This window comes from Megalobrama amblycephala, linkage group LG11 (genome assembly GCF_018812025.1).
Source record: "Megalobrama amblycephala isolate DHTTF-2021 linkage group LG11, ASM1881202v1, whole genome shotgun sequence".
In the NCBI taxonomy this organism is placed as follows: domain Eukaryota; kingdom Metazoa; phylum Chordata; class Actinopteri; order Cypriniformes; family Xenocyprididae; genus Megalobrama; species Megalobrama amblycephala.
The window spans coordinates 22,582,973-22,596,782 of NC_063054.1; the positions used below are offsets into that span (position 1 = coordinate 22,582,973).

Genomic DNA, 13,810 nt, shown 5'->3' on the forward strand with positions numbered 1-13,810 from the left:
ATAGATCCTGCCCCTTTAAGAGATCAGAAACTCTTTGGTAATACATCAGAGTGCAATAGTTTGTTAATATATTCAAAGTACCTGCTATTTTCATAAGCTCACAGAGAAACTTGGCCATGCTGCAACCACAGGACTGTAAAAATGTGCGGGTGCAGGTGCCAATTGGGCAGGGATGAGGCAGTACTAAAATAATTCTCATCTCTTTAACAGGGCCAGAATTATGACTACCGTCGTCGGTGGCTGGCACCCGTTATAACATTTTCAGTGGAGTTATGCATTTAATCGTGTCTTATTGCAGTAAAGCAACACTAAATTTAGAGTTTCCCTTTCCATCTTTTCTCCTGTCATTTTAAGATTCAGCAACCAACTGCATCCTGTTAATTAGTTTATTTTCCATTGCATTTTGGCTCTCCATCACCCTGCCCATGTGAAAAGCTTAACTTTTTGCTTGAGATGAGGCTATTCTCTACCCACTGATCTCTTAGGGAGCAGCTTCATAAATGTATTAAAAAAAATCCATGTTCAACTCCGGCCCGCTATATAGATATCATTTCAGAGAGGCTCTCTCAGCAGGGTTCTGCGGTCCTCTGAAGAATACTTCACCTGAAGCTGCTTTTGTACCGCTGAGAGGGAGAGAAGCAATCTCCCAGCTGTCCTTTGGCAGGGCGATGCTGGACTGTGCTATCATAGGTGTCATTGATTCCCTGTGCTTGATGGTGTTGAATAGACAGAGGTAGAATGTAGATGGAGTGTGGCTGAGTTGAGAGGGGCTGTCTATGTCCTTTTAGTCCCATCCACTCAAGTCTTCGCTCATTCCGCTGAATTTAGATTCCTACGGACTGCGGTGAATTTAAAGCACTCCCGGACGGATGTCGTGGTTCTTGTTCTCATGCGCTCACCCCGTCTTTCAGTTGCTTTTTCTCTCACGCCCCTTTGTTTCACCCACTTCTTCCTTTCATTTTCTTTGTGCAATGTTTGTTTCATCTTCCTCTTCTAGTTCTTCTTATACTTTGTGCTTTTCTTCTCCTTCAGCATACTTCTTTTTTTTTTCTTTTTTAAAGAGATAGTTCACTCAAAATTGAAAAATCTGACATTATTTATTCACTCTCGTTTCAATTTAAATTCCAAATTCTGTCGTTTCATTTTTTCTCATGTAATGAAGGAAGACAAAAGCATTATAAAAGTGATTCATATAACTCATTTGCTACATTCTGAAGTCTTACAATAGGTTTGTGTAAGAAATAGACAATCATTGAAGTCAGGGCTTGACATTAACTTTTTTGCTCACCAGCCACTGTGGCTAGTGGTTTTCCAAAGTTACTAGCCACACAGCATTTTCACTGGACACAGTTTTGATTTGTCAATCAATACCATGGAGAAAACCTGCCATAAAGATATTTTTAATATTATCTCATAATTTGGCAGCAGGTATATAGGCTGCTGTCACTTTAAGATCTGTTGCACGGATCCATTACACTGTTACACAAGCGTTTTCTTTCTCAGTTGTTTATGTCCACTTAAAGTATTAGTTCACTTTATAATGAAAATTACCCCAAGATTTACTCACCCTCAAGCCATCCTAGGTGTATATGACTTTCTTCTTTCTGATGAACACAATCTGAGTTATATTAATAAATATCCTGACACATCCAAGCTTTATAATGGCAGTGAGTGGGGACAAGTTTGAAGCTCAAAAAAAGTGCATAGATAAAGTAGATAAAGGCCTTCTGAAGCGAAGCGTTGTGTTTGTGTAAGAAAAATATCCATATTTAACACACTATAAAGTAAAATATCTAGCTTCTGCCAGACCGCCTTCAGTATTCAACTTACAAAGAAAGTGTAACGCCTCTTGCAGTTCAAAAGGTTTATGCTACGCCCTATGCCTTTACGAAAAAGCTTTTTTCGTAAGTTGAATACGGAAGGCTGTCTGGCAGCTGTTGTCAACAAAAGAGAAACTTAAAGGGTTCCCTGTGGTTTTCCGACAAAATATAAACTGTATACTGTAAAAATTCTATACTTTTTTAAACACAAATGCTCACTCTGCGATGCGCCATGCATTAAGTAATCATGTTGGAAAGGTCACGCGTGATGTAGGCGATTTTGAAGTTGGAGAAGAAAATGAGATGGAGTTTTTCACCTTACCGTATACTTCCGCCTATGTTACGTATGACTTTCCAACGTGATTACGTAATGCGTGCCGTATCGCAGAGCTAGTGCAAGATGAGCGTTTGTGTTAAAAAGTATATCATTTTAAAGGTGCCCTAGATTCAAAAATTGAATTTATATTGGCATAGTTAAATAACAAGAGTTCAGTACATGGAAATGACATACAGTGAGTCTCAAACTCCATTGTTTCCTCCTTCTTATATAAATCTCATTTGTTTAAAAGACCTCCGAAGAACAGGCGAATCTCAACATAACACCGACTGTTACATAACAGTCGGGGTGTATGCCCCCAATATTTGCATATGCCAGCCCATGTTCCCAACATTATGAAAGGCATTAGACAAGGGCAGAACGTCTGGATGTGCACAGCTGAATCAACAGACTAGGTAAGCAAGCAAAAACAATAGCAAAAAAAAATGGCAGATGGAGCAATAATAACTGACATGATCCATGATATCATGATATTTTTAGTGATATTTGTAAATTGTCTTTCTAAATGTTTCGTTAGCATGTTGCTAATGTACTGTTAAATGTGGTTAAAGTTACCGTAGTTTATTACTGTATTCACGGAGACGAGAGCCGTCGCTATTTTCATTTTTAAACACTTGCAGTCTATATAATGCATAAACACAGCTTCATTCTTTATAAATCTCTCCAACAGTGTAGCATTAGCCGTTAGCCACGGAGCACAGCCTCAAACTCATTCAGAATCAAATGTAAACATCAAAATAAACACTGTACGCGATTAGACATGCTGCATGACGAACACTTTGTAAAGATCCATTTTGAGGGTTATATTAGCTGTGTGATCATGTAGAGCCTTTTGAAGCTGCATTGAAACTTCAGTTTGGACCTTCAACCTGTTGGTAACCATTGAAGTCCATTATATAGAGAAAAATCCTAGAATGTTTTCCTCAAAAACCATAATTTCTTTTCGACTTAAGAAAGACAGACATAAACATCTTGGATGACATGGGGGTGAGGGAATTATTAGGAAATTTTAATTATGAAGTGAACTAACCCTTTAAAACAGACACTTTACAGACAGACATTTGCGCTGCTCTTGGTAGTTTGCTTTGGCCATTAAGAAAATGATCCTGCTGCGTCTGTATTCTTTAACCTTCCACTCCCATCGGTGCTTTTTTGGAATTGCACTCTCAAGCTAATTTGCCCTATTTAGAAAATTTGGTCCTATATTCTATAGAGCCCCAAAAGGGACATGGAGAAGGAAAACGTGAGATGGCGGAAAAATTATTTGTCAATGCTTTTGCATTCTGCCGAGAAACTTGCAAAGAACACAAATGTTTTGCGAGGGAACGCAAAGTTTCTCTGGGGAACGCAAAACTTTTGTGAGTGAATGTAAAAGCATATGAAAATATATTTTTTCCATCACCATGTCCCTTTAGGGGCTCCGTGCAAAACAAGCCTAGCAGATTTTATGGTGTTTTTTGTCTGTTCTCTTCAAAATCTCATTTTGTGTTGTACGCATAACAAAGAAAGTGATACTGGTTTGTTACAACATGAGGATGAGTAAATAATGAGATCATTCTAATTTTTGGGTGAACTATCTCTTTAAATATCTTCTCTGGCCTGCATCCAAGTCTATGCTGCTGGACTCCAGCATGTCAGGGTGCAGTTACATATGGTATCTGTGCCATGTGAATTGGTTTAAATAGGTTCTGACAGGTCGACCGCATTGTCCCAGTGGCTGCAGCTTGGACACGCTCACGTCTGAAACCCAGCGGTACAAATGTGGTCCGAATCTCCCAAGCTTTCCCCCTTCCCAGAATCTAGTAGTTCTGGCCATCTGCTGCCAGCACTGTGATGCTGATGAAAAATGTTGCTTTGATAAACTACAACAATATAAAGCACTAACATCATAAGAAAGAAGCATTTCCTCCCAGTTTCCATCTGCTTGTGTGTGTGCATTCATCATTTAGATTCTCATTAGCACCAAATTAACGTTAATTTCCTTATCGCTATGATTTAAATTGAATTTCATAATAGATCCGACAGCAAGCAAATGAACAATGTGATGCAATCAAATTATGCTGCTGTTTCAGTTCCCGTAGTTACGGTGTCCAAGGCCAACACTTCCTGATCCAATCAGAAGTGGGGCGCTGATCATGCACGCTCATTTAGAATGGATGCAGGAGGGAGAGGAATTCAATTGGCTGTCAGCAGGAGGCTGTTGCAGTCTATTTTGGTGAGTAGTTTGGGACAAATCATTGTTCTCTTTTGATGAGAGATATTATGGAGAACCGCTGGAAGTTATTGTCAGGGGGCAAATTAATAACACATTTCCGACTGACCTTGACTAGTGGCTTACATTTTGAAACAGGATTAAGCAAGGCCCTGCTGAGGTTATTGTTCGCCATTCTGAAATGTCAGACCAAGGTATCCTTTTGCTGGAAAATAATTAAGGTGAAATTTTAATAACGTGTATAGAGCATATTGATGATTAACATGCATTGCCTCTAATGGTAGAAAGCACTTATTTGACTAAAAAAAATACAACTAAGGAAAATCAAGAAGGCAGGTTTTCTAGTAGACCTTCCAATTATTATAATTATTTTCAAATTCACACATTAAAGGATTAGTTCACTTCTGAATTAAAATTTCCTGATAATTTACTCACCCCCATTTCATCCAAGATGTTCATGTCTTTCTTTCTTCCGTCGAAAAGAAATGAAGGTTTCTGAGGAAAACATTCCAGGGTTTTTGTCTGTATAGTGGACTTCAGTGGGGTTCACTGGGTTGAAGGTCCAAATGTCAGTTTCAGTGCAGCTTCAAAGCGCTCTACACTGCTAAGTGTATTACTGCCCCCCACAGGTCAAAGTTTGAACTACTTCTTATATACTTGCACTAGCATATTGTATAGGACAATTTAGTTTAAATTTTGACCTGTGGAGGGCAGTAAAGGCCCCGGTATACTTCAACCAAAGTTCTTTTTCGTTCTTCGTTTAGGGGAAAAACGAAGTTCGAAATGCGTGACCAGTGATATACTGTAAACGAACATCTGACGCCGCCCACACTGCTGAGATTGACGGTTAGATGAATATGTAAATATGTGCTGTACACTTTCTTCTCAGTAACAAAATAAATACAACAACAAAAATGAGAAAACAGCAAGCATTTATTATAGAAAGCATAAGAAAAGTGTCTGATCATAACAACATGGGTATGTTATAGTGCTGGGCGATATATCGCATGCGATTGTCACGCGCATTTCGTCAGTAAAGCTGGTTCCCTGATTACTGCGAAATCACCTGCTTTCAAATGGAGCGCCATTTAATGGACAGAACCGTAGATCACTGACAAGCTACGCAATACCGTGTTCATTATCGCAGATGAATCGCCTTCGATAATGAATGCAATATTGTGTAGCTTGTCAGTGAACTACGGCTCTGTCTATTAAATGCCGCTCCATTTGAAAGCAGATGATGGCGATTTAGCGATAATCAGGGAACCGGCTTTACTGACGAAATGCGCGTGACAGTCGCATGCGATATATCGCCCAGCCCTAGTATGTTACATGAGCTCTGCAAATTAGCACTCCAGTCACATTTATTCATATAACACTTTATTCAAAATCAAGCAGCTTTACAGTATCAAACATGAAAAACAGTGTAAGTGCCTCATTTTTTTTACAAGCCCAACTTCATTTTGTACTATAAAGCGGCTATCCGTTCATGTTTTCACCCGCAGAGCTCTTACCTCAACAAACTCAAACACACGAAATGAGTCAAAGACACGGTCCACGCGAGTGAAGGCGGAGCCTCGGCGCACTCCTCCTATTACGTTATTGTCACTGACCAATGGTAGTACGAAGGTGTTTTACAGCTGGAGCGAACTTTTCCTGAAAGTTCACTTTGGCAAGCCGTTTCGAACTTCCAAAAAGAACACAAAACGAACTTCGTTTTGGCCTGATTTTGTTCGAAATGACATCAGTTCGTTCTTCGATTTCGTTTGAAGTATACCGGGGCCTTATTACACTTAGCAGCATCTACACTGCTGGAATTCTACAAGAAGAAGAGTGCAAGAGGTAGTGCAAGACAAGCGTTTGTGGTTAAAACGTATATAATTTTTATTTTTTTTTAGAAAAAGACTGATCATTTTGCTAGAAAAGACCCTTATTCCTCATCTGGAATCGTGTATAGTGCTTTGAAGCTGCACTGAAACTAACATTTGGACCTTCAACCCAGTGAACCCCTCTGAAGACCACTATACAGACAAAAACCCTGGAATGTTTTCCTCAAAAACCTTAATTTCTTTTCAACTGAAGAAAGAAAGACATCTTGGATGACATGGGGGTGAGTAAATTATCAGGAAATTTTAATTCAGAAGTGAACTAATCCTTTAAGGGGAATCGCCAAACATGAGAGCTCCAGAATTAAAAAATAAATAAAAAATATTCAAGCACACTGTCTTTGTATTTCAAAATATTGCAGAACTATCACCAGCATATCTATAATATAGGGAAAACCAAAATTATAATTACTAATTACTCAGAGAAAATATTAAAGGATTAGTTCACTTCAGAATTCAAATTTCTTGATAATTTACTCACCCCATGTCATCCAAGATGTATATATCTTTCTTTCTTCAGTCGAAAAGAAATTAAGGTTTCTGAGGAAAACATTACAGGATTTTTCTCCATATAGTGGACTTCAACAGCTTCCAATGGGTTGAAGGTCCAAATTGCAGTTTCAGTGCAGCTTCAAAGCGCTCAACACGATCTCAGCTGAGGAATAAGTGACTTATCTAGCGAAACGATCGGTCATTTTCTAGAAAAAAAAAAAATTAATATACATTTCAGCCACAAATGCTCATCTTGCACTTGCTCTGCGATGCGCCACGCATTACGTAATCATGTTGGAAAGGTCACACGTGACATAGGCAGAAGTACCGAGCAAGTGTTTACAAAGTGAACGCGTGTTTACGCGTGACCTTTCCAATGTGATTACATAATGTGTGGCACATCACAGAACTAGTGCAAGATGAGCATTTGTGGTTAAAAAGTATATATTTTTTCAGAAAATGACCAATCGTTTCGCTAGATAAGACCCTTATTCCTCAGCTAGGATCGTGTTGAGCCCTTTGAAGCTACACTGATAACTGCAGTTCGGACCTTCAACCCATTGGTAGCCATTGAAGTCCACTATATGGAGAAAAATCCTGGAATGTTTTCATCAAAAACCTTAATTTCTTTTCGAATGAAGAAAGAAAGACATAAACATCTTGGATGACATGGGGGTGAGTGAATTATCAGGAAATTTGAATTCTGAAGTGAACTAATGCTTAATATTATTATTTTTTTAAGTTTTAAGATTTTTTTAAGTTTTAGTTTTTGTTCTTGTATTTCTTCATATAGTAATATATATCATACTTTAGTGTAATTATAACATAATAGTTTGGCAGTTGCTCAGTAAGCTTCTGTGAAACTTTCACTATGAAATTAAAGCAAATTGTTCTTGTGAAACTAAACGCATCCAAGAAAGTATGTCAAAGCTCTCACAGCTTGACTCCAAACCAGATTTAGTTTCAGGCAACATGTGAATTACACACACTGAAAAACAAAGGCAAAATTCAGTCTTTGTCTATAACACCATAAAGCAGGGTTCAATGATTCAAAGCTATCACGCCTCTTAGATAAGCTCACAATAGATGTATGACAGTTGACGCTTCTCTTTTTCTCTTCAAACTTGAAAGTGCAAAATGTCAAATATACTCATCAACTTTGCTAAATTAGACAAAGCTAAAGTTTTAAGACTAATGTTTTTCTTAAATTTCATCAGAAATTTTGCATGAAACAGAAGTTGTGATAGTCTTTTCTTATTGTGACGTATATTTGAGTGAAACTCAAAAAAAGCTTCTTAAATAAGAAAAAAAAAGTAGGTCAGTACTTGATTTTGTCCATCTGGAATTGATTGGATTGTTGGATCATTGGTTTGCTATTTCTGTGATGTCATGTGAGTGACAGGTTGTCCCATCCTCAGAGAAGAGAAGAGATGTCGCTGCAAGAGTAAGGGAAAGTTTTTTTGATTAAAGAATACAATAAAAAATAATTATGTGAACAAATATATCATTTATAATGTATACTGCAATATTCCATAACATATAAGACGTCAATTTTGATTTTGTGGTGACTTTAAAATGAACTTCTCTCTGTATCTGTCAGACACAAAAAGCTTGAGAAGTTTTGCTGATGTAAATATATATGTTCATATTTTTACCTCACATCATATTGAAATGTAAAACCGAGAGTAGCACTTTGACAGAAAATTACTTCAACCAAGTTGAAATGTAAACAGCTAGACCAGGCGAATGAATGCTTCAGCAACAGGCCCACACACACAAACAAACTCATACTTTTCAGACTGTAACAGCTTAACAAAATTGCCTTTGCAGAGGCGACTGTGGCGGTATATGATGTTGTCCCTCTGCTTATTTGCTTGTGGACTTGCCGCTTAAAATTGCTGAGAACATAAACTTGTCACCAAACAGCTCTAACTCTGAGAGCGGCAGCATGTATATTGGAGATTCACAAACTCATAAACGGGTCTCCTTTTTATATATAGAAATAACATGCAATTAAGTGACTAAAAAGCCTCCAAAATCTTGCACTGCTGTCTCACCATTAATCCACATCAAGCTGCTGAAAACTAGAGTGACACATACGTTATTGTGTAATAACTGTGAGAAAACACAAGAAAGCAGATTTGATTTATTCTCTCTGACTGCGGTAGATCGGCACATACAGCATGAGCTCCACAATAAGATCAAGTCAGTCAAAATGAGCATCAGCATCACCGCAATTTACCCTGCCAGAGTCAAACAAAGAGACTCAAAGTTCAGCTGCCATCCTACGGGGGGCGCAATATGCACAAACTGCACGAGGTAAAAAAAAAAAAAGCACAGTAAGTTACATGTATCTAACTTGCACAGTCACCTGTCACCCGGTGCTATTTAGCTGGTTTCACCCCTCTGAGGGGGTCGTAGTTTGGGGTACGTATATGGGGAGCTGGAAAATGAAAGGTAAACCAGACCTCAACCCATTAAGTCATTTGCAGGGCTGAAAAAATGGACCAGACGACCATGAGCTAATGACGTCTTTCTGCTATCTCTAAGGGCTGGTGTGTGTTTGCAAGAGTGCGTTTGTGTCGCTTGCAGGTTGAGTGAGTGCACGAGAGAGAGAGAGGGAATGAGGTAGCGTACCTACTGTAGGGATAAATTATGTAAAAAGAGTAAAAACATGTTTGAATGACACAAAGTCAGCCCTTTGCTCGTCAAACCCGCCTTCAACAATTTGCCAATTTGCATAAACCCCTCTAATATTTGACCTAAAAGAGCTGTGGCGGCTCCGCTTGAGTGGTAATGCTGTCTGTGCATCCACACCACTGACCACGTCTCAGGGAACAGAGAGAGCTCTGCCCGCGGCGGTCAACGCGCCTGTCCTTTTTTCACAGGTAATTTGCTTCACATCTCCATATTTGGATTACTGCTGTGGGGCTGTGCTGGTGGCATTTTGCAGGTTTTTATTTGAAATATAGCCACTTCCGTTTCCCCAGCAGGAGGCTTCTCATAGTGCTCCTCGATTACTTATAATTATCAGACAGTTCAAATCTCTCCCTGCAGTCGCAGTTCCAAAAGGAATCGAATTTGTTCTGTCTTTTTTTTTTTTTTTTTTTTTTAGGAGGGGACTGTACTAATTTCATTTGATGTATGTAAAGGTGTATAAATAATAATAGCATTCATTCATCGTTTTTATTTGCCTGTTTACCCTGCTGAAAATTAAGTTAAAATATTAGGTAGCTGTTAAGCTATTAGTTGTATAAATAATCTTTCTTTCTTTCTTGTTTTTGTTTGCCTGTTTACCCTGCTGGGAAATTGGGTGTATAAATAATAATTTCATAATTTAATTTCACTAACTGTTTTTATAAATGCTAAATGTTAAAGGTGGGGTAAGCGATATTTCAAAAACACTTTTGGACAAACAAATACACCCCTCTTTTCATTGCTCCACCTCCAAAACTCACCCTCCAATCCTAACCACCGAGTCGGTCTCGAACCCTGCTTGGCGAGTGCACTAACAATTCCATCCAAAGTTGTGAATTTAAAGGTGCCCTAGATTCAAAAATTGAATTTACCTTGGCATAGTTAAATAACAAGAGTTCAGTACATGGAAAAGACATACAGTGAGTCTCAAACCCCATTGTTTCCTCCTTCTTATATAAATCTCATTTGTTTAAACGACCTCCGAAGAACAGGCGAATCTCAACATAACACAGACTGTTACGTAACAGTCGGGGTGTACGTCCCAATATTTGCATAATGCCAGCCCATGTTCCCAACATTATGAAAGGGATTACACAAGGGTAGCCAGTAACATCTGGATCTGCACACAGCCGAATCATCAGACTAGGTAAGCAAGAACAACAGCGAAAAATGGCAGATGGAGCAATAATAACTGACATAATCCATGATAGCATGATATTTTTACTGATATTTGTAAATTGTCTTTCTAAATGTTTCGTTAGCATGTTGCTAATGTACTGTTAAATGAGGTTAAAGTTACCATCGTTTCTTACTGTATTCACGGAGACAAGAGCCGTCGCTATTTTCATTTTTTAAACACTTGCAGTCTGTATAATGCATAAACACAACTTCATTCTTTATAAATCTCTCCAACAGTGTAGCATTAGCCGTTAGCCACGGAGGACAGCCTCAAATTCACTCAGAATAAAACTTTAACATGCAAATAAATACTTTACTCACATAATTCGAAGCATGCATACAGCATGCATGACGAACATCTTGTAAATATCCATTTGAGGGTTATATTAGCTGTGTGAACTTTGTAAATGCGCTGTAATATAGTCGACAGCTCGTGTGGCAGGGAGCACGCGATTTAAGGGGGCGGCGCCGAGTGTAAATCAGTGCATTGTTAATGATGCCCCAAAATAGGCAGTTAAAAAAATTAATTAAAAAAAAATCTATGGGGTATTTTGACCTGAAACTTCACAGACACATTCAGGAGACACCTTAGTCTTATATTACATCTTGTGAAAAAGCATTCTTGGGCACCTTTAACGTATAAATTGCAATATTGCATAAAACATTTGCGAATGAAGCATTGTTTACATCCAGTAAGTAAAAGAGAACAAAATAGTCACTTCCTGGTTAACTGGCACTAAATATCACTACGAAACACAGGAGAAGCCGCTGTATATAATAATTGTCATATATAATAAATTATTTGGGTCTCAGAGCGCGCAGATGAAATGAAATAAACGTGTTATCTTGCTTTCAGAGGAGGGTGGTGCTGTGTGGAAACGCAGTCATGTTAGACAGTTCTGGGAGGAATTATACAGAATACAGAAAATTTTTCCACTGATTAGTACAGTTATGCCGTCCCATATAGCGCAAAGTCACATGATTTTTTTTTGATGCACATCAAGGAATTTATTCAGTAAATGTGTTTCCATCATAGTTTATGCGCATGTTTTCTTATCGGATAGAAAATTTATCCGACGCAAACGAGCGCATATGTTTTTTATGCACATTTTTAGAATTTATGCGCATCTTGGCGTTTCCATCCAGCAATTTTTGATGCGATATCCCAAATTCGCATTAAAAATAAGTGGATGGAAACATAGCTACTGCATTCTCTAGCAGTCGTCAATGCACCCCTTGAGATTGAGTTTTACCTGCACATCTTTTATAGCTGGCCTCTGTTACACAAGCAATGCGAGAGTGGATGGTGTATGTATCACAGATGATGTGCAACAAAATAATGCTTCACGAAAAATAAAGCGCAGATGATGAACGAACTACAAGGAAGCACAAAAAATTAATGTACAATACTAAATACAAAGAAGAGTTTGTTGTTAGTCTCCAACAGCACAGCAGCTCCAGTCAATCGATGACACTCAAACCCAGTGTTAGTCACACGTGAAGCGGAATCAAAGCAGCCTCCGCATCTGTTTTCAGGCCTTCCCAATTAGCTCTTTCCAGCGTTGGAAAGCTTTTGTAATATTAACAAGGGTCCTAAAGATCTTGCCCAGTCATAACCCTTCATTCCACTAATATTCTTCTGAGCTTTTCTCTTTTGTATTGTGTCTCATCTCTCTTTCTGCAGTCTTTCTTCAGATCTCCCTCTTGCTCGTTCTCTCTCCTCGACCGTCATACACCCTCTAATGCTGATTGGCTACATTTGTTGTTGTTTGCTGGTGTGTTGGTCCGACTAACTTCCAAACAGTGTTTTTCAAATATCGCTTACCCCACCCTTAATTACATTACACCTTTAACCTTTTTTGTTCTTTTGTATGTTTACAACAGTGGAGAGAACACAAGAAAAATGAGGAAAGGAGAGGAAAAACCAGATCAGGAAACACTGCAAACCAAGCTTAAACCCACATAAAGGCCATGGCTCAATGAGTGAACCAACACAACGGCTCTCACCTGAACAGACTTGTATTTTTATGCCACTGAGCGGTTTGAACAGGCAGTAAGATGAAATGATGGTTGGAACGGACCGATACAGTAGCTCCAATGATGTAATGCTGTGAATGACCTTCTGTCAACCCTCAGCCTGTTCCATCAGCCAACAGCATCTTCCCTACAGACAAATATTAAAGGTCTAGACAGGAATGACAGAGACTGAGGAGGACCTTACAGCCAGAGCAGAAAGAAAGGTAATAGAATAGGTAATCAAAAACATGGCCTATCTATCAAATCCCATTCTCTCCAATACAATCACTTTTGTTGGACCTAATCATAAAGAAAAAAACAGATAAGTCTTATGGTGAAGAAGCAAAGCTTTAAAAAAATTTTATTCGGGCAGGATTAAAATAATAGGCGCAAACACTCAACAAACAGTTATCTCCCTTCAGGGCAAGCCTGCAGTCATTTCCAAGTATCATTTTGCAAGTTTGAACCAGTAACCAAAGTAGTATAAAGGATAGTTTACCCAAAAAGTAATAATTTTTGTACCTTCATGTAATGTTGTTCTAAACCCATATTTTCTTTTTTAACAGTTCACACTGCTTTGTTCTATATAATGACTTGGAGCTGTCATGCTTCAAAAATGCTGAAAAAGCTCCATAAAAGTAACATTAAAGTAGTCCATTCATCTTTGTGCTCTAAATTACAAGTATTCTGAAGTAATTCAATAGGTTTGTTTTCAGAAGAGAGCAAAATTTAAGTTTCCCCCTACACCAGCTCTCAACTATTTAAAAAAAATATTTTGATATTAATAATGAATAATTATATAAATTTCTTTGTTTGGGCAATATTTCATATAATTTACATTTTGACATAAAGTAAACAGACATGGATGGAGACCCTATAGCAAGCGACCCCTTATTTATTTATTTTTTATTCATTTATTTATTTTCAGATTGGTATTATTTTGTGATTGGTATGTATACAGTGTGGTTATGAAGATCTCTTTCTCCCTTTTTTTAGAAAAACAAACAAACTTGGAATTACATCAAAGTATAGAAGTACAGTAAATAATAACAAAAAAGGGGAAAAAAATGTCTACGAATACAGAATGTTATGCAAATTGTATTGAATTCTAAGACAAGAAAGAGCAAAAAAATACAGTTTTTATTTCAGTTAAAGCTACAGTTTGTAACTT

At 38.0% G+C, this 13,810-nt stretch overlaps 1 long non-coding RNA gene across 3 annotated transcripts in view; it reads left to right on the top strand.

Moving 5' to 3' along the window:
• Window positions 1–8,852: 8,852 nt before the first annotated feature.
• LOC125278040 overlaps window positions 8,853–13,810 on the top strand; it is a 100,154-nt gene continuing 95,196 nt past the window's right edge. Inside the window, exons 1-3 of one of the 3 annotated variants that reach the window (XR_007187039.1) lie at window positions 8,853–9,204; window positions 9,298–9,635; window positions 12,508–12,863. This is a non-coding gene — a long non-coding RNA (uncharacterized LOC125278040). Of the gene's footprint in view, window positions 9,636–12,507; window positions 12,864–13,810 lie in introns of all 3 variants that reach the window. The other 2 variants (XR_007187038.1, XR_007187037.1) reach the window with 2 other exon arrangements.